The sequence below is a fragment of the Dasypus novemcinctus genome, chromosome 13 (genome assembly GCF_030445035.2).
Source record: "Dasypus novemcinctus isolate mDasNov1 chromosome 13, mDasNov1.1.hap2, whole genome shotgun sequence".
NCBI lineage: Eukaryota > Metazoa > Chordata > Mammalia > Cingulata > Dasypodidae > Dasypus > Dasypus novemcinctus.
In genome coordinates this window covers 25736963-25759166 of record NC_080685.1, presented here as the reverse complement: position 1 = coordinate 25759166, position 22204 = coordinate 25736963, and the positions used below count along the sequence as shown (strand labels likewise).

Genomic DNA, 22204 nt, shown 5'->3' with positions numbered 1-22204 from the left:
TGAAAAATAGGTACTATATTTTCTTCTTTGATTAATATCGACTCCTCCCCAAACCCCATATTTCAGGTGAATCTTGGCCCACTCAGAGTCCTGCTTGGACAAATAGCAGGTGCTCAGTTGTCATGACAAGAGACTTACTGAGATTGCTCCAAAACCCAACCCCTAGGACACTTGGCTCTTCTTTGCCACCAAAGCCCTGATCATATGAGCTATAAATCAATCAGCCAGCAATTAATTGCCATATCCTTGTTTGGAAGTGGCCTAAAATGGCCTGCTGGTCACTGGTCTCACTCATTTCTTAGCACACTAGATTTAAAGCTCTGGTAAGGACAGAAACAGTTCCAGAGATCAGCAGGGAATCAAATTCCATAAGGGTCTAAAAGAAGAAAAGCAAAAGGAAAGAATCCAGAACCATCCAGCCTGAGAATAGAAGGATGACAGGGAAAACAAACCATTAATGTTTGCCGATATTGTAAAGAAGAGAACAACACGTCTTCTGTTTTAAGGTGAGAACAGAAGATACAAGTTAAACACCCGCTACTGTACTTGCCCCAAGGCTTACCCCTGAGGGAGGGGCAACAGGATGAAAGCCAAGTCAAAAGTCTAGTGCAGGTAGCAGCACGCTCCATAGGTGAGCGATGTAAAGCAATGGACTTTTTCCGTTTATATGCAGCAAAGAAGCAGCTGCCTCCCTCCCAGCCCTTGGTAGACTCTGCAGTTACTGCTTTTTTCTTCTTTTTTTTTTCTTAGAGAAGTTATGAGGTTACAAAACAATTATGCATAATGCACAGATTTCCCATCACCCCTCCACCAAAACCTCACATTTTTGTGGGACATTTGTTACAAATTATGAATTTTTTTTCCCTTCTTTGAAACTAGATGGAAAAGACTCTAGATTCTCACCCTAATCTTTTAGAGTGTAAATGAAGTCTCTACAGGAGCCTGATAGCTCCAGTGACTCTGGTTTTTGCATCCTAGAAATGTCTCCTGGGAGTACTGGGGCTCCATCCCTTTTGATCTGTAAATACCAAGGGAGATGGCTCTCCAGTCACCCCTGCATCTTGGAGCTCAACCCAGGGACCTTCTCCCATGGGTAACCATTTGGTCCTTTCAGAAGATAAAAGAAGTTTTATTATCTTTTTGGATCAGAGCAATTAACTAGACTTATGGCCACAGATCTAATACTCATGGTATTTGAAGAGTCTCAGGAGGGTAGGGTTTTTACAGGAGCACTGAAAAATTTAGGAAGTTTTATTTGCCCACTCCTGGCCCCACCATCAAGTGTAGCCACTATCTTGACTTCTAACAGCGTAAATTAGTTTTTCCCGTTTTATATAAATGGAATCACACAATATGTTCTCTTTGGGGCCTGGCTTCTTTCACTTAACATTATGTTTATGAGATTTCTCCATACTGTTGTAGTTGTGGTTTGTTTATTCTCATTGATGTGTAATATTCCATTCTGAGAATTTACTATAATTTATTCGTTGAATGGTGAGCATTTGGGTAGTTTATTTATTTATTTACTTTTTTTGGGCTATTACAAATAGTCCTATTATGAGCATTACAGTGCATTTTTTTTGCTAAATTTTTTGCAAAATTTAGTGTTAGCAAATACTAAATTAAGTATTAGCAAAACCACATTTGGTTAGGCTAATACTTAGTAGTAGAATTGCTGGGTCATAGGGTATGAATATGTTCGACTTTAGTAGATACTGCCAAATAGTTTTCCAAAGTGCTGGTGCCAATTTATATTCTTACCAGCAATATATGAGAATTCCAGGTTCTTTTTTCCATCAGTATTTTCTTTCTTCACTTGACCCATTCTGGTGAGTGAGTAGTGCTATTTTACTGTGGTCTTAATTTGCATTTTTCTGATGATTAATCAAGTTGTTTTTCATTTGTTTATTAGCCATATCATCTTTTGTGAAGTGACTGTTGTGTTTGCCAGTGTTTCCATTGGATTGTATTTGACTTACTGCTTTGTAGAAGATCTTTATAAACTGTGGATGCAAATTCTTTGTCAGATATACGTGGGTTGCTTTCCAATTTGTTTAATCATACCGCTTAAGAACAGAACTTCTTAATTTTAACAAAGTCAAATTTATCAATTTTCTTCTTTTAAGGTTTGTGCCTTTGTGTCTTATTTAAGAAATTTTTGCCTACTCCAAGGTCATGAAGATATTCTTCCATGTTTTCCTCTAAAAGCATTATTGTTTTACTTTTCACAGGTAGATGTGCAATCCTCCTGGAATCAACTTTGGGTATGGTGTGAGATAGGATTTCAGGTACTTTTTTTCTATATGGAGATTCAACTGACCCAGTACCATTTATTGGAAAGATCAATTTTCCCTACTTTGCGCATTCAGGTTGATTGTGTGTGTTATGAATTTTTTAAAAAGAATTTTCTTATTGTAATATATCTGTATAACGTAAAATTTGCCATCTTAAGTACAATTCAGTAGCATTAACTACATTTACAATGTTACACCAATATTTGCAACATTCATTAACAAATCTTTTTCGTCACTCAAAACAAAATCTTAATACCCATTAAGCAATAATTCCCCATCCCCCTCCTCCAGCTTCTGGTTACCTCTAATCTATTTTAGATATTCTAGATATTTATCTTATTCTAGATATTTTAGAGATTGCATGTAAGTGGAATCACAATATTTGTCCTTTCGGGTCTGGCTTATTTCACTTTGCATAAGCTTTTCAGGGTTCATACATATAGCACACATTGGAACTTCAGTTCTTTTTATGGCTGAATTATATTCTGTTATATGTATGTACCCACATTTTGTTTATCCCTTCATCTGTTGATGGACACTTGCATTGTTTCCATCTTTTGGCTATGGTGAATAATGCTGCTATAAACATTGATGTACAAGTATCTCAGTCCCTCCTTTTAATTATTTTGGGTATATACCTAGGAGTGGAATTGCTGGGTCATATGGTAATTCTATCTTTATCTTTTTGAGAAACTGCCAAACTGTTTTCCACAGTGGCTGTACCATTTTAAATTTCCACCAGCAATACACTAGACTTTCAATTTCTCCACATCTTTGCCAAAACTTGTTTTCTGTTTTGTTTTGTTTTTAAATAATACCCAACTAGTGAATATAAGTAATATTTCATTATGGTTTTGATTTGCATTTCCTTGATAACGAATGATATTGAGCATCTTTCCATAAGCTTATTAGTCATTTATATATCTTCTTTGGAGAAATACCTATTCAAGTCCTTTGCCTATTTTTAAATTGGGTTTTTGTCTTTTTGTTGTTTGGTTGCAGGGGTTCTTAATATTCTAAATATTAAACCCTTAGCAGATATATTATTTGCAATTATTTTTTCCCTTTCTGTAAGCTGTTTTTTTTTAAATTTCTTAATAATACCCTTTGATGTACAAAAGTTTTTAATTTGATGAAATTTGGTTGATCTATTTTTTCTTTTGTTGATCATGCATTTGGTATGTTGTATATCATTCTGAATTCTCTATTTTGTTCTATTGGTCAGTTTTTCTATCCTTGAGTCAGTGCTACTCTGTCTTCATCACTAGAGAGTCATAATAAGGTATTGATTTCTATTAGGGTAAATTTCCAATTTTGTTTTTCATCTTCAAAATTGGCCTGCATATTCTTGACCCTCAGCAATTTCACATGAATCCTAGAATCAACTAGTCAGCAAGCATACACATACGTACAAACACAACTTTCTGGATTTTTATTAGGATTGTGTTGACTATTGGTTAATTCTGGGATTGACATCTTTACAATATTGAGCCCTCTAATGTATGAATATGGTAGATCTCCACATTAACTTAGGTCTTCTTTAAATTATTTCAGTAATCTTTTGTAGTGTTGAGTATAGAAGTTTTATATATATTTCATTAAATTCATTTCTAAGTATTTAATATTTCTTGATACTATTGTAAATGACATAGTTTAAAAAATTTTTTTTTTAAAGATTTATTTTTATTTATTTAATTCCCCTCCCCTCCCCGGGTTGTCTGTTTTCTGTGTCTTTTTGCTGCGTCTTGTTTCTTTGTCCGCGGCAGGGGAAGTGTGGGCGGCGCCATTCCTGGGCAGGCTGCACTTTCTTTGGCACTGGGCGGCTCTCCTTACAGGTGCACTCCTTGCACGTGGGGCTCCCCTATGCGGGGGACACCCGGGCGTGGCACGGCACTCCTTGCGCGCATCAGCACTGCGCATGGGCCAGCTGCACACGGGTCAAGGAGGCCCGGGGTTTGAACCGCGGACCTCCTATGTGGTAGACAGACGCCCTAACCACTGGGCCAAAGTCCATTTCCCTAAAATTTTACTTTCTATTTGTTTCTTGCTGTAATGTACAAATACAAGTGAAGTTCATATATTCATATTTGTGTTAGATATTGGATAGATCTTGTATCCAGTAACCTTGTTAAATTTACTTATTAATTTAATAATTTTTATTTTTAATTTTTAATTAGAGCAATTGTAAGTTTTACAGAAAAATCATGTAAGAAGTGGTTCCCAATATGCCCCTCCTCACACTGGTAATTTCTCTCTTGTTAACATTTTGCATTAGTGTGATAACTATTACAATTGATGAAAAAATATTTTATAACTATACTGTTAATATTTCAGTTTGCTAAATGCTGCTAGAAACAATATATCAGAAATAGGCTGACTTTACAATGGGGATTTATTAATTTAAAAGCTTACAGCTCTGAGGTCATGAAAATGTCCAGATCAAGCCATCATCAAAAGATGCTTTCTCTTCTAAGACTGGCTAATGGGATCCTGAACTTCTCCTTCATACTGCAAGGTACATGGCTGCATCTACCTTCTCCTCCAGCCTCCTTGCTTTCAGCTTCAGGCTGCTCCATCAGTGGCTTTTCTCTCTTCCGGGTTTGTTGATTTCAACTTCTGGAGGCTTCTCTCTGTCTCTGCAGCTTTTTTTCTGTATATGCAGCTTTTTATTCCTCTGTTTATAAAGAAATCCAGTAAGAGGATTAAGACCCACCTTGGATCATGCAATCTAATCAAAGGCCCATAAGTGAATAATTTAATCAAAAGGTCCCACCTACAATAGGTTTACATGAATAAGAATGGACTAGCTTTAAGAACAGAACTTTCTGGAATCCACAAAAGCTTATCTACAGGGAAGTGGACTTGGCCCAGTGGTTAGGGTGTCCATCTACCACATGGGAGGTCCGCGGTTCAAGCCCCGGGCCTCCTTGACCCGTGTGCAGCTGGCCCATGCGCAGTGCTGATGCGCGCAAGGAGTGCTGTGCCACGCAGGGGTGCCCCCTGCATAGGGGAGCCCCACGCGCAAGGAGTGCGCCCCGTAAGGAGAGCCTCCCAGTGTGAAAGGAAGTGCAGCCTGCCCAGGAATGGTGCCGCCCACATGGAGAGCTGACACAACAAGATGATGCAACGAAAAGAGACACAGATTCCAGTGCCGCTGACAACAACAGAAGCGGACAAAAAGAATATGCAGCAAATGGACACAGAGAACAGACAACTGGGACGGGGGGGGACGGGGAAAGAAATTTTTAAAAAATTAAAAAATAGAAAAAAAGCTTATCTATAGTCATAGTCTATTTTAGGTTTACTTTTTGTTTTGTAGAGTTCTATGGGGTTTTTTGTAGCATATATACCACCTAAAACTTCCCATTTTATCTACTTTCAGATATACAATTCAGTGGTATTAATTATATTCAAATGTGCCATCTTTACCACCATCCATTACCAAAAATTTTCCATCACCCTGAACAGAAATTTGGTACTGATTAAATATTAACTCCCCATTCCTTACTCTAACTCCAGCCCTTGGGAACCTATATACTAATTTCTGCCTCTATGAATTCACTTATTCTAATTATTTCAAATAAGTGAGAACATATAGTATTTGTCCTTTTGTGTCTGGCTTACTTCATTCATCATGACGTCTTCAAGGTTAATCCATCTTGTTGCATACACCAGAATTCATTCCTTTTTATGACAGAATAATATTCTATTGTATGTATATACCACATTTTGTTTTGTTTTGTTTTGTTTTTATTTTTTAATTTTTTTTATTTTATTCATTTTGTAAAAATATTACATTAAAAAAATATGAGGTCCCATTCAACCCCACCACCCCCACCCCACCACTCCCCCCACAGCAACACTCACTCCCATCATCATGACACATCCATTGCATTTGGTAAGTACATCTCTGGGCATCTCTGCACCTCATGGTCAATGGTCCACATCATAGCCCATACTCTCCCCCATTCCATCCAGTGGGCCCTGGGAGGGTTTACAATATCTGGTGATTGCCCCTGAAGCACCATCCAGGGCAACTCCAAGTCCCAAAAACGCCTCCACATCTCATCTCTTCCTCCCATTCCCCATACCCATCAGCCACCATGGCCTCTTTTCCCACACCAATGCCACCTTTTCTCTGTGGACCTTGGATTGGTTATGTCCGTGGCATCTCTATGTCAAGAGGAGGCTCAGATTCCACATGGTTACTGGATGCAATCCTCCTACTTTCAGTTGTAGGCACTCTAGGCTCCATGGTGTGGTGGTTGTCCGTCTTCAATTCCATCTTAGCTAAGTGGGGTGAGTCCAATAAATCAGAGTGTAGGAGCTGAAGAGCTCAGGGCCTATATACCACATTTTGTGTATCCAATTTGTCTGTTGATAGAAAATTATGAATAATGCTCCTGTGAACATCAGCATGCTTTACTTACAATTTTTAATAGTTTGGCTGTAAATTCATTTGGGTTTTCTAGGCTAACAATTACATCTTTTATGAAAATGCAATTTTGTTTCTTTCCGATCTTCATACTTTTTCTTTTTCTTGCCTTATTGCAGAACTTCCAGTACATTATTGAATAGAAATGGTGATTGCATGCATCCTTGTTGTATTTCTTATATTGAAGGAATGGTGCTTACTGTAGGTTTTTGTAGATGTTCTCTGTCAGATTATACAAATTTTCTTCTATTCCTGGTTTGCTAAGAGTTTTCATATTGGAGAATGGATGTTGAATTTTGTACAGTTTTGAACATTATTTTTTCTGCATCTTTAAAGATAATCTTATTTCATTTCTTGTGTTAATGTAGTGAATTGCATTGATTACTTTCCTCAATGTCAAGTCAACCTTATATACATGGAATAAACCCAAATTGTCCTGATATATTATCCTGATATGTATATATCAGGATTCAATTTCCTTATATTTTCTGAAGGATTTCTGCATCTATGTTCATGAGAGAGATTGACCTGAAATTTTACTTTTTTGTAATATCCTTGTCATGTTTCAGAATCAAAGCTATGCTGACCTCATAAAAAGAGGTAAGAAGTAGGCAAATCCATAGAGACTGAAATTAGATTAGTGATTGCCAGGGGCTGAGAGGAGGGAGGAGTTGGGTGAAGTGACCAATGGGTGTGGGATTTCTTTTTGAGGCATTTTAAAATGTTATAGAACTAGAAAGTGGTGATGTTTGCATGACTGTGTGAGTATTCTAAAAACCACTAAATTGTACACATTAATAGTGTTAATTTTATGGTATATGAATCAATTCTTAATCAAAAAAGAAGAAAGGAGGTAGGTAAGAAGTAGTCTCTCTTTGTCTACTCTCTGGAAAAGTTTGTGTAGATAAGATAGGTGTTATTTCTTTAATTCTGTGGAAGAATTTACTGGTGAAAGTATCTAGCCCTGGAGTTTTATTTGTGCAATATTTTAGTAGCAGATTCTTTAATAAACACCAAACTATTCATATTTTCTATTTCTTCTGTAAGCTTTGGTAAGTTGTGTTTTTTAAATATTTTTTATATTTCTTCCATGTAGCCAAATTTATTAGCCTAAAGCTTATAATTTTATTTCCTTTTGATGTCTGGAGGCTCCAGAGTGAAGCTATCACCTCTTTCTTTCCTGATATTTGGTAATCTGTATGTGTCTGTCTGTCCATCTCTCTTTTTTTCCTTTTTATTTGTTGGGGGCTTATCAGTTAAAGCAATCATGCTTTAAAAAAGATTTATTTATTTATTTCTCCCTACCTCCTTTGCTGCTTGTGTTCGCTATCTGCTCTCTGTTCATCTTTTTTTTAAAGGAGGCACTGGAAACTGAACCCAGGACCTCACATGTGGAAGGGAGGCACTCAATAACTTGAGCCACTTCCACTCCCTGCTTGTTGTGTCTTTCATTTTGTTTCCTCACTGTGTCTCTTCATTGTGTCACATCACTGAATCATCTTGTTGTGTCAGCCCGTTGCATCAGCTTACTGTCTTACTGTCTTGCTTGTCTTCTTTAGGAGGCACCAGGAACCAAACCTGGGACCTCCTATGTGGTAGACAGGTGCCCAGCTGCTTGAGTCACATCTGCTTCCCTATAGTAATCATTTTAAAGAAGCAACTTCTGCTTTGCTGATATTATCTATTGTATGCTTGCTTTGTATTTCATTGACTTCTATTCTTATTAGTATTTCATTCTACTTCCCTAAGGTGTGATTGGCTGCTCTTACTTAAGTTTTTTTTTTTTTAAGATTTATTTATTTTTCTCCCCATCCTCCCCCCCGCCCTGGTTATGTGTTCTCTGTGTCTATTTGCTGCGTCTTCTTCTTTGTCTGCTTCTGTTGTTGTCAGTGGCACGGGAATCTGTTTTTCTTTTTCTTGCATCATCTTGTTGTGTCAGCCCTCCATGTGTGCGGCGCCATTCTTAGGCAGGCTGCACTTTCTTTCGCACTGGGTGGCTCTCCTTATGGGGTGCGCTCCTTGTGCCTGGGGCTCCCCTACGCAGGGGACACCCCTGCGTGGCAGGGCACTCCTTGTGCACATCAGCATTGCACATGGGCCAGCTCCATACGGGTCAAGGAGGCCCGGGGTTTGAACCGCAGACCTCCCATGTGGTATATGGATGCCCTAACCACTGAGCCAAGTCTGCTTCCCTATTTAAGTTTCTTGAGACAGAAACTTATATTATCTTGTTTTCTAATATATGCAATTAAAGTTATAAATCTCCCTCTATGCACTAATTTAACTATATCCTACACTTTTACTATGACATATCTTTATATCTTTATGGTCATTTAGTTCAGAATATTTTCTAATATCTGTTTTGATTTCCTCTTTGAACTATAGATTATTTAGAAGTATATTGTTTAATTTCCAGGCAGCTGGGATTTTTTTCTTCATCTTATTGAATTCTAACTTAAATCCATTGCAATTTGAGAACATAGCCTAAATGATTTCAGTCTTTTAAAATTTGTAGCACTTTTCTTTGTGGCCCAGAATATCATCTATTGTAGTATGTTTTTCATGTGCACAGGAAAGGAACATAATTTCTGTCATTATCAGTACTGTTCTTTACATGTCTGTATTAGTCAACCAAAATGGATACTGATACAAAGTACCAGAACTCTGTTGACTTTTTAAAATTCCCACCCCCCATTATTTTGAACTCACTATCTGCTCTCTGTGTCTCATTTGCTATGTGTTCTTCTGTGTCTGCTTGTCTTTCCTCAGGCGGCACCAGGAACTGATCCTGGGACCTTCCAGAGTGGGAGAGAGATGCTCAATCTCTTGTGCCACCTCAGCTCCCTGGTCTACTGCATCTCTTATTGTCTCTCCTCTGTGTCTCTTTTTATTACATAATCTTGCTGCACCAGCTTTCTGCATGGGCCAGCATTCCTGCACAGACCAGCCCACCATGTAGGCCAGCTCTCCACTCAGGCTAGCTTGCTGTGTGGGCCAGCTTGCCTTCACCAGGAGACCCCAGGAATCGAGCCCTGGACCTCCTATATGGTAGATGGGAGCTTAATTGCTTGAGCCACTTCTGCTTCTCTCTGTTGGCTTTTATAAAGGGTATTTATTTGGGTGAAAGCTTACAGTCACAAGGCCCTAAAGAGTCCAACTCAAGGTACCATAAGAGGTACTTTCTCACCCAAAGTCTGTTGCCATATGTCAGAACTAGATGGCTGCTGATATCTGTGAGGGTTCAACCTTCCTCTTTCCTCTTAAGGCTCTGTGGGTCCAGCTTCTCCTGATCTCAGTTCTAGGCTGGGATAACACTTGTCTTTCTCTGTAGGGCTCATTTCTTTTCGTGCTCAGCTGCTCTGGTCTCTTCACCAGGTCAGCTGTAGACTATTAGGCTCATCTCTCTTCCATGGCCCCAGCGTGTCTAGTGAGCTGTCTCTATTCCTCTGTGTTCTTCTCCTGTGTGTTTACTCCCATGTGAGAGTCTGTTTTATCCCCATCAAGGGGGTGGGGACTCAACCCTGCATGCCCTAATGATGTGGTCAAATAGAAGTCCTCATCTTGATTTAATAAAGTAAAAGTGAGGGAAACGGACTTGGCCCAGTGGTTAGGGCGTCCGTCTACCACATGGGAGGTCTGCGGTTCAAACCCCGGGCCTCCTTGACCCGTGTGGAGCTGGCCCATGCACAGTGCTGATGCGCACAAGCAGTGCCACGCCACTCAGGGGTGTCCCCTGCATAGGGGAGCCCCACGCGCAAGGAGTGCGCCCCGTAAGGAGAACTCCCCAGCACGAAAGAAAGTGCAGCCTGCCCAGAAATGGCGCCACCCACACTTCCCGTGTAGCTGACGACAACAGAAGCAGACAAAGAAACAAGACTCAGCAAATAGAAACAGAGAACAGGCAACCGGGGGAGGGGGGGAAATTAAATAAATAAATAAAATCTTTAAAAATAAAAATAAAAAAAATGAAAAATAAAAAATAAAAAAATAAAGTAAGAGTGAAATCTCTGAATCTAATACAATCTAATATGCCCAGGGGAACACACAAGTTTACAAACACAATCCAGTATCTATTTTTGGAATTCATGGATAATGTCAAACTGCTACAGTGTCTCTTAGGTAAGTTTGTCAATTATGTGGTTTAGAACTTATATTTTCTTACTACTTTTCTGCTTGTTCCATCAGCTGTTAAGATAAGTTTAAGGGAAGCAGACTGGGCCCAATGGCTAGGGCATCTGCCCACCACATGGGAGGTCCATGGTTCAAACCTCAGGCCTCCTTGACCCGTGTGCAGCTGGCCCACACGCAGTGCTGGTGTGCAAGGAGTGCCCTGACAGGCAGGGGTGTCCCCCGCGTAGGGGAGCCCCACACACAAGGAGTGCGCCCCGTAAGGAGATATGCCAAGCATGAAAGAAAGTGCAGCCTGCCCAGGAATTGTGCCACACACATGGAGAGCTGATACAACAAGATGACACAACAAAAAGAAACACAGATTCCTGATGCCACTGATAAGGATAGAAGCAGTCACAAAAGAACACGTAGTGAATGGACACGGAGAGCAGACAACTGGGGAGGGGAGGGAAAGGGGAGAGAAATTAAAAAAAAAAAAGAAAGAAAGCTGCAGACCAAAATCCCATATGAATATAAATGTAAAAATTCTAAAAAATATAAAAATTTTAAAAAATTAAATTAAATTAAAAATAAATAAATAAAAAGATAAGTTTAAGCTTGTCATTGTGATTGTATATCTATTTCTCCTTTAATTCTGTCAATTTTTACTTTATATTTTGTGAAGCTATGTTATTGGTACATACAGATTTAGAATTGTGATATATTCTCATGGATTGATTCTTTTATCATTATAAAATAAACCTTTTTGTCTTTAGTAAGTGCTTCTTTCCTTAAAATGTGTTTGTCTGATATTGGTAGATTTACACTAGTTTTATCTTTTTTTTAATTTTTAAGAACTTTATTTCTTTCTCTCCCCTTCCCCCCCCCCCCCCCCCGTTGTCTGCTCTCTGTGTCCATTTGCTGTGTGTTCTTCTGCTTCCATTTGCATTGTCGGGTGGCAATGGGAAACCATCTCTTTTTTGTTGCGTCATCTTGCTGCGTTCGCTCTGTGTGTGTGTGGTGCCACTCCTGGGCAGGCTGTGCTTTTCTCACGTGGGGCAGCTCTCCTTGCGGGGCACACACCTTGTGTGGGGGGCACTCCTACATGGGGGCACCCCTGCGTGGCATGGCACTCCTTGCGCACAGCAGCACTGCATGTGGGCCAGCTTACCACATGGGTCAGGAGGCCCTGGGGATCGAACCCTGGACCTTCCATATGGTAGATGGACACTCTATCAGTTGAGCCACGTCCGCTTCCCTACACTAGTTTTATCTTAATATTTGTGTGGTTTACTTCTTTCTATCATTTAACTTGCAGTATTTCTGAATCTTTTATATACAGTTTTTCTCTGTCTCTTGTAAACAGTACAAGGTTGTGGTGTTTTGAAAAACTCCAGCTTGATAATCTTTTACTAGGAGTAATTTAGACCATTTACCTTTTTTTTTTTTAACTGGATTGGCAGCTAATTTTAATTTAATTCTATTTTATTTTTAAAGATTTTTTATTTCTCTCCCCTTCCCCGCCCTCTCCCCTCCAGTTGTCTGCTGTGTTCATTCATTGTGTGTTCTTCTGTGTCCACTTCTATTCTTGTCAGTGGCACTGGGAATCTGTGTCTCTTTTTCTTGCATCATCTTGCTGCATCATCTCTCCATGTGTGTGGCGCCATTCCCGGGCTGGCTGCACTTTTTTCGCGCTGGGTGGCTCTCCTTACAGGGTGCACTCCTTGCACATGGTGCTCCCCTATGTGGGGGACACCCCTGCATGGCACAGCACTCCTTGTGGACATCATCACTGCACTTGGGCCAGCTCATCACATGGGTCAGGAGGCCCTGGGTTTGAACCCTGGATCTCCCATGTGGTAGGAGGATGCTCTATCCATTCAGCCAAATCCACTTCCCTAGACCATTTACTTTTAATGTAAATGCTGATATAATTAGGTTTATATATACCATCTTATTATTTCTTCTCTTAACTTCTTCTGTTTTCTTTCTTTCTTTCTTTCTCTCTTTCTTTCTTATCAATCATTTTGCCCCATTTTCCCTTCTATTAATTTATTAGCTTTTGCATTATTTTACTATTCCTTGTTGGTTACCCAAGAAATTACTATATGCTTCCTTGAATCCTTATGTTCTTAAAAAGTATTACTTTTACCACTTCCATGATACTGTAAGAATCTTAGAGACTTTACACTTCATTTTATGAATCTTGACTTTTTCATTACTATTGTCATGGATATTAATTCTACATTCAATTTAAACTCTCCACAAAACATTATAATTATTGGTTCACACAGTCAATATTCCTTTATACTTACCCATATATTTAAATTTTATGGCATTTTAAAATCCAGCTATTAAATGCTTCTTGCTGTAATCATTTTTTTCTACCTGAAGAGAATTCCCTTTATTTTTATTTTTTCATTGTTTGCCTGTAGTGAAAAGTTCTCTCCATTGTAGCTGTCTAAAGGTGTCTTTTCACAAAGTTTTATTTTTGCAGCATATTTTCTTTGGTATAGAAATTTAGACAGTTATTTTCTTTAGGCACTTCAAAGATGTTATTTCACTGCCTTCTGGCTTCCATTATTTCTGTTGAAAAGTCACCTGTTACTCATACTGTTGTACTTTTGAAGGTTATAGTTTTTTTTCACTGACTTCTTGTAAAATATTCAACAGTGTCTTTGATGTTCATATATTACTAGGTTATACTTAGGGAAGACTTTATATGTATGCATAGTGCTTGGTTGTGCTGAGCTTCTTGAGTGTATGAGCTTATATCTTTCAACAGTTTTGGAAAATTCTCAGTCATGGTTTCTTCAAATATTGCTTCTGCCCAATATCCTATCTTTTCTGATTATATATATACTAGATATTCAAGCATATCCCCCATGCTTCTTTTGGTCTCCATTCTTTTTTCTCTCTGTGCTTCTCCTTGAGTGTTTTCTGTTGAATTGTTTTCTAGTTCACTAGCCCTATGTTCTGCTGTGTGCACTCTGCTATTAAACCTACACACCAAGTTCTTCATTTCCAATTGTGGCAGTTTGAGATTATTTTATGAATCCCAGAAAGAGAAAGAGTATGTTTGTAAACTAATCTACTCCTCTGGGAGTGATACCCTTTAGTTGTATTAAATTCAGTTGAGGGGCTTTTGATTAGATTACTTGATAAGATTGCTTTAGGGCTTTCGATTGTATAGTGAGGCATGATCAAGTTGAGTCCCCACCACCTGCTGGGTCTGATATAAATGGACTCACAGGGACAGAAAGAGGAAAAAGGGAACTACCATAGTTGATCCTGTTATGTGAGAGAGAGAATTGCTTGGGCATGAAGCCCCAAGACCAGCTCAAGAGGGGCCAGCACTGGTATATGCCTGATAGCTTACAGATGAATTTGGGAGGAGAGTGGAACAGCTGAGCCTGAGAGGAGAAGCCCAAAGGGGAAAGAGAGCCCAGACAGAGATCACCCACCATCTTGCATCAACACACAGCAGCTGACTCTGGTGAGAAAGCACCTCTTATGGTACTTTGAGTTGGACTTTTCACAGCCTTGGAGCTGTGGGCTTTTACCCCAGATAAATGCCATTGTATGGAGACCAACGTATTTCTGGTACTTTGCACTGGCACCTCTTTGGCAAACTAAAACACAGATGATGTATTTTCTCTATTTTAGACTGTCCATTTCACTTTTTTGTGAATTCCAATTCTCTGTTTAAATGCTCCATATTTTCATCTATGTGCCCACCATTTTTCTATATTTTCTTTAACTTGTTAATCATAGTTATTTTTACATTGTTGTAGGCTAAATCCAAAATAAGGGCCATCTGTGGGCCTTCTACTATTGTCTGTCTTTCTTTTCACTATTGATCATGTTTTCTTTTTCTTTGCAAGTTTGGTAAAAATTTTTTGTTTATCTATCAAAAATTATGAATAACTATAGAAGCTCCATATCATGTTATCTTCCACCAAAAAACTTAGGCAGATTAGGTGAGGAGCTGATTACCTCACTCCAGTCAGGTATTAAGCTGTGTTAGGAGTGGGTTGATCTTTCAGTCTGTGTCACCACTATTCTTCAGGCATGGCCCTCACAGTATTTTGATTAAAACTTGAGCAGGTATCCATCTCCTTAACCCTGATATATAGAAGAATTTTGACCTAGCTTTCTAGTCTCCTGCTTCATGCACCTTCAAAATTTGGCAAATATCTTGAGGGAGTGAGCCGTTGAGTGTTTGAGACTCTTGCCACTCTCCTGACACAGCAGGTCTTAGTTTCCTAATCAACATAAGACTGTGGAAGATTTCCATCTACTTTTTTGAAGGTTTTTGTCTGACTCTCCAGGTTCCTGCACATTCCCAGAACTCAGCAAACATCCCATGGGTAAAACAGGCCATGGTTGGAAAACGCTTATGTTTCCAGCTTGTTACTCCAACTTTGCATGACCCCTCCCCCCAAATTTTGGTGGTTTCTCTTCCCCAAGCAGAGGCTTTCTGCCTGGGTTAAGACTGATCCTCAGGCCATGCTCAACTCACCTCAGAAAGGTTCTCCCGTCTCTGATATTTTAGTTATTCAGTCCTTTCTCAGCCCTTCATGGCTTTCTTAGAAATATGTTTTTGAAATTTATATAGTTTTTCCTTGTTGCAGCAGGAGCTGTCCATGACCACCTACAATTTACTAATATTAGTTTTCTGATTAAAAAAATAACTACAATCTCAGTGACTTCAAACAACAGAATCTATTTTCATGGTTCTAGAGGTCAAAAGTACAAAATAAATTTGTTGGCATGAGCTGTACACCAGAGGCTCCAGAGGGTCTCAGAAAGACTCCATTCTTTGCTTCTTCTAGCTTCTAGCAGTTTCTGTATTCCTCGGTGTTCTTTGTCTGGTGGCTGCATCATTGCCATCTTCCCTCAGTTTTTACATCATCTTCTCCTCTGTAAAATCTTCCCTGTCTCTCTCTCATAAGGACTCTTGTGATTGTATTGAGGTATTTAGGAATTGGATTATCCAACCAGATAATCCAGTATAATCTCCTCACTGCAAAATCCTTTACTTAATTTTATCTCTGAAGACCCTTTTTCCAAATGAGGTAATATTCACAGGTTCTGGGGATTAGCATGTGGTGATGTCTTTGGGAGCCAATATCACCATACCATACCTGAAGTTAGGAGTCCATGATTCTTTTTTTTAAAACCTTCATCATTGAAAAATTAGTCACATATATATAAAATCGCACAGAAGAAATCGATGACTTAATGAATTATTATAATGTAAACACCCTTGAAACTGCCACCCAGATCAAGAAATAGAACTGTGCCAGCTAACTCCGGGCCTGATCACAACTCTCTCTCCCTTAAAAAGTGTCCACTTGGGCGGCGGACTTGGCACAGTGGTTCAGGTGTCCGTCTACCACATGTGAGGTCCGCGGTTCAAACCCCAGGCTTCCTTGACCCGTGTGCAGCTGGACCATGCACAGTGCTGATGCGCGCAAGGAGTGCCCTGCCACGCAGGGGTGTCCCCTGCATAGGGGAGCCCCACGTGCAAGGAGTGTGCCCAGTAAGGAGAGCCGCTCAGCGCCAAAGAAAGTGCAGTCTGCCCAGGAATGGTGCTGCACACAAGGAGAGCTGACACAAGATGATGCAACAACAACAAAAAGAAACACAGATTACCGTGCCGCTGACAACAACAGAAGCAGACAAAGAAGAACACGCAGCAAATAGACACAGAGAACAGACAACCGGGGTGGGGGGGAGGGGAGAGAAATAAATAAATAAATCTTTTTTTTTAAAAAAGTGTCCACTATCCTGAATTTTAGGTTAATGCAGGGGTTCTTAACCAGGGGTCTATGAACTTTGATTTCAGGGATCCATGAGCTTGAATTGAAAAAAAATCAACTTATTATCTTTATGTTCTCTGACCTTCGATGTTGAGTGTCATAAAATTATCTGCTGCTACATTCTGAGAAGGGGTCTGTGGTTTTCACCTGACTGGCAAAGGGGTCTGTGGAACAAAAAAGGTTAAGAATCCCTGGAATCATGTCCTTTTAATTCATTATGGTTTTATCATCCAAATCTCCTTCCTTTATCACTATGCTTGTCTTTTCCATTTCTTTAATTTGATTTTATTTCAAGTCTCTTAATCTACAAATTTCTACCTTCATCCCTTTGTTTTCTTAACAATTTATCTATTCATGAAACCAGGATGCTTAACCTGAACCTCTCGTCTCCCAGTCTGGGTTTTGTCCAATGCATACTCATAGTATGTTTCAGCATGTTCCTTTGTCCTCTGCATTTCATGCACATTGGCAACTGGATCCAGAGGCTTGATCAGACTCAGGTTTGATACCTATGACAAGACTGTAGGTTGTGGTATGGTTTGTCCTTAAGAGACCTATTTGTCACTTTTTTGTGTCATGTCAGCAATTGCTACTGTTTAGTTAATTAACTGAGGGTGGAAGAATAGAGATATTCTATTATGTATTTTTCATTCATTAGCTTGAATATTTCCATAAAATGATTCTTCCCCTAATATACTATTTGGTTACCCAATGTATACAGCTCATAGTGAAAAGAAAGATGAACGCTTTATATTCTCTTTAATAATTTTAAAGATGATTTTGTTCGCTCTCATTATCTAAATGTGACCAGTGATGATTTTTTTGTTAGTAGTATTCAGTGGGTCTTACTTTTGAATTTATGCTCCCCATAGATGTAAACATTATTTATTTTGATGCTCAAACGATTTGGCCGGTGGGAGCCCTTTCAATCTGGTGTCTGGGTCCCATTGTTATTGGAGTACTTCCTTATTTTCTGGCATAAGATGTTTCAGGTTTATCTTGTACTTTCTCTGTGCCAGCCTTGAAATCAATTCTCTCCAAGTACCTTTGCTTCCTTATAGTAGAGACTCGTATTTACAAATAAAGATTTGTTTCCTAGGTGAGCTCATTACTATTAGGATGTGGCTGTTCCCAGGGCTTCTCAGTGGAGAGAGCTATGCACATACATTGACATCTACAGTTATTTCTATACCTATCTATAGATATAGAAAACTATAAGTTTATATAAAAATATTTCCAATTCCAGTCCAACCCCACTGGAATTATTCTAATTTTCTCCCTTTCCACATTTGTAATTCTTTTTCTGAAAATCAGAAACCTGGCTTCCATTATCCTCAAATTTTAAAAATGTTTTGTTTTATAATAATTTCAAACTTACAGAAAAGTTGCAAATATAATGCAATAATGCAGAGAACTTCATATATCCCTATGCAGATTCCCAGATTTACGAAATTCTAATATTTTGCCACCGTTGTTACATCATTCTTTCTACGTATCTATCTAGTTTATCATCATAATTATCTATTTCCTAAACATCTCAGAGTAAGTTGCATATATTGTGCTCTTTGAACACTTAATACTTCCATGTACATTTCCTCAAACAAGGATAATTCACTTACATAACTGCATTAAGTGCAATTATCAAGTGCAAGAAATCTAACATTGATAGAAAGCATGTAGTATATATTCCAGTTTTTAATTGTTCCAATAATGTCCTTTTTTAAAAAAGAGATTTATTTATTTATTTTTATTTCTCTCCCCTCCTCCCCCCCAGTTGTCTGCTTTCTGTGTCCATTCGCTGTGTGTTCTTCTGTGACCACTCCTATCCTTATCAGTGGCACCTCAAATCTGTGTTTCTTTTTGTTGCGTCATCTTGCAGTGTCAGCTCTCCATGTGCGCGGCGCCGATCCTGGGCAGGCTGCACTTTCTTTCATGCTGGGCGGCTCTCCTTACGGGGCGCACTCCTTGCACTTGGGGCTCTTCTACGCGGGGGACACCCCTACGTGGCATGGCACTCCTAGCACACATCAGCATTGCTCATGGGCCAGCTCCACACAGGTCAAGGGGACCTGGGATTTGAACCGTGGACCTCCCATGTGGTAGGTGGATGCCTTATCCATTGGGCCAAGTCCACTTTCCCAATAATGTCCTTTTCAAATTAAATTAAATTATTTTTTTAGAGAATTGTAGAGTTACAGAAAAATCATGCAGAAAGTAGAGCTCCCACACACAGTTTTCCCAGTTATTAACATTTTGCATGAGTGCATGAGTGTAGTATTTTTGTTACATTAAAAAAACATTATTAAAATCATGATATTGAGTTGAGCCCATTGTTTACATTAGGGTAAACTCTTTGTGCTGTACAATTCGATAGGGTTGGGGTTTTTTTTTTACACATTTTTTAATTACAGAATTTGAAGTTTACAGAAAAATAATGCAGAAGATACAGTGTTCCCATATAACACCCCCACACAGTTTTCCCTATTAACACTTTGAATAAGTGCAGCACCTTTGTTACAATTGATGAAACAATATTATTATTATACTATTAATTATAGTCCATACTTTACACTAGGGTCCACTGTTTGTGTTGTACACTCCTATAATTTTCTTAAACATTTGTATTCTAGTAACATATAACCAAAAATTTCCTCTTTTAATCACATTAAAATATATAATTCAGGGAAGCAGATTTGGCCCAATGGATAGGGCATCCACCTACCACATGGGAGGTCCAAAGTTCAAACAAAGGCCTCCTGACCTGTGGGACAAGCTGGCCCATGTGTAGTGCTGATGCTTGCAAGGAGTGCCCTGCCACTCAGGGGTGTCCCCCACGTAGGGGAGCCCCATGTGCAAGGAGTGTGCCCCATATGGAGAGCAGCCCAGTGCGAAAGAAAGTTCAGCCTGCCCAGGAGTGGCACCACACACATGGAAAACTGACACAGCAAGATGATGCAACAAAAGGAGACACAGGGAAACGGACTTGGCCCAGTGGTTAGGGCATCCGTCTACCACATGGGAGGTCCGCGGTTCAAATCCCGGGCCTCCTTGACCTGTGTGGAGCTGGCCCATGTGCAGTGCTGATGCTCGCAAGGAGTGCCCTGCCACGCAGGGGTGTCCCCCGGGGAGCCCCACGCTCAAGGAGTGCGCCCCGAAAGGAGAGCCGCCCAGTGCAAAAGAAAGTGCAGCCTGCCCAGGAATGGCGCCGCCCACGCTTCCCGTGCTGCTGAGGACAACAGAAGCGGACAAAGAAACAAGACGCAGCAAAAAGACACAGAGAACAGACAACCGGGGGAGGGGGGGAATTAAATAAATAAATAAATCTTTTAAAAAAAAAAAAAAGGAGACACAGATTCCCAGTGCCGCTGACAAGAATAGAAGCGGACACAGAAAAACACACAGCAAACGGATGCAGAGAGCAAACAACTGGGGTGGGGGTGGGGTGGGAAGGGGAGAGAAATAAATAAAAATAAGTCTTTAAAAAAAAAATATATATATATATAATTCAGTGGTGTTAATTATGTTCATAATGTTGTGCTACCATTACCACCATCCATTACTGAAGCCTGTTCCATCATCCCAAACAGAAATACTGTGCCAATTGAATATTAACACACCATTCCCTAACACCACTGGGGTACCTGGTAACCTGTATTCTATTTTCTGACTATGAATTTACTTATTCTAATTATTTCTTGTTAGTGAGCTCATACAGTATTTGTCCTTTTGTGTCTAGCTTATTTGACTCCACAGATGTTGTCAGGATTCATCCATGTTTTCACATGTATCAGAACTTCATTCCTTTTTACTGCTGAATAATATTCCATTATATGTATATAACACATTTTGTTTTTCCATTCATTTGTTGAGAACACTTGGGTTGTTTCCATCTTTTGGCAATTGTGAATAGTGCCACTAAGAACATCAATTTGCAAATATCTGCTAAAGATCCTGCTTTCAATTCTTTTTGGAATATACCTAGAAGTAGGATTGCCAGATCATATAGTAATTCTTATTTAACTCTCCGAAGAAACACCAAACTGTTTTCCACAGTGGCTGCACAATTTTACATTCTCACCAGCAATGAATGAATGTTTCTATTTCTCCACATCCTCTCCAACACTTATTTTATATATTTTTAATGGTAGCCATTCAATTGGGAATGAAATGGTATCTCGTGGTTTTGATTTGCATTTCCCTAAAGGTTAATGATGCTGAGAACATTTTCATGTGCTTTTTTGGCTATTTGCATATCATCTTTGTTGAGATGTCTATTCAAGTCTTTTGTCCATTCCTTCCCTCTCCCCAAGATGGCTCCCTCATCTGTCTACTCACTGTGTCTGCTCATTGTATCCACTTGGCTTCTTTAGGAGGCACTGGGAACTGAACCCAGGACCTCCTATGTAAGAGGAGGATTTCCAACATCTTGAGTCACATCACTTCTTGCTCGTTGTGTCTGCTCATTTGTCAGCTTGTTGTGTCTGCTCATTGCATCTGCTCATCTTCTTTAGGAGGCACTGGTAACTGAACCTGGGACCTCTCATGTGGGAGATGGGAACCCAATATCTTGAGACACTCTACTCCCCTCTTTTACCCTTTTTGAAATTGGGTTGTTTGTCTTTTTGTTGTTGAGTTGAAGAATTTCTTTATATATTCTGGATATTAAACTGTTGGAGAAAAGCAGCGCTCCCTGGGACATGGAGACTGACACAATTGCAGGCAGGATATTTATTGAGAAGCTCTCCCTATGGAGGGACTTCAGGGGAGAATAGACTTCAGCCCACTTCTGGAAGGAGAGGATTTGAAATTATATGGCACTTTCCTAGGTGGGTAAATGACAGTTGATGAGAGGGGGTGAAGGATCTGAGTGAGGTGCAAGGGCCAATAGGAAGCCCTAGAGGTGAAAATTTTCTAGAGGGTTAGGGAGTTATGTTTTCTTGAAATTCTGGAGGAGCAGATGGTGCTTTGATCTGCAAGGAGTGAAGGTCTCTATCTCTTTTTACTTCTATTTCCACATGGTTTCTTTGTTCAACCTTTTGGAGCAGGGTTGTGCTTTTAGGCATGTAGGCTTATGGGGTGGGGGGCTTGTCTTTCCTCAATGCATGTCAGGAGGAACTGAGTCAAAGCTTGTGTATTAATGCAGACCTAGTGAGAGGGAACCTCTAACATTCCTAACTCTTTGTTTACATATATGTTGAAGAACCTGGGTATTGGGGTATATGGTATTGGGCAGGATGGGAGGGTGAGGGGATTTGGGTTTTCAGTTTGATCTGGCTACTTCCTGCTGTCAAGGGGCAGAGAAAAGTTCCCTTCCATCCTGTCTGATGGGCTGTGGTTTCAGGTCCTGCAGGGGTTGATATTGTCGTTCACTCAGCAGAAAGTCTCCATTTATGTATTCCTAGGTTGTTGACTGTACAATTTGGGGTATGAATCAGGCAAGAAACTGTAAGAGACAAGGACCAAAAGGAAGAAGCAGCAATACTATCAGTAATGATGTTATAATGGGTTAATGGATTGATTTTAAGGGTGAAGAAAAGTAA

General features: G+C 39.6%; 1 protein-coding gene across 1 annotated transcript in view; it reads left to right on the top strand.

Annotated features, from left to right (window-relative positions):
* SELENBP1 (selenium binding protein 1) overlaps positions 1-22204 on the top strand; it is a 91378-nt gene that overhangs the window by 2641 nt on the left and 66533 nt on the right. Inside the window, exon 2 of the mRNA XM_058309637.2 lies at positions 2232-2288. The gene's annotated coding sequence lies outside the window, so the exon portion shown is untranslated. The remainder of the gene's footprint in view (positions 1-2231; positions 2289-22204) is intronic.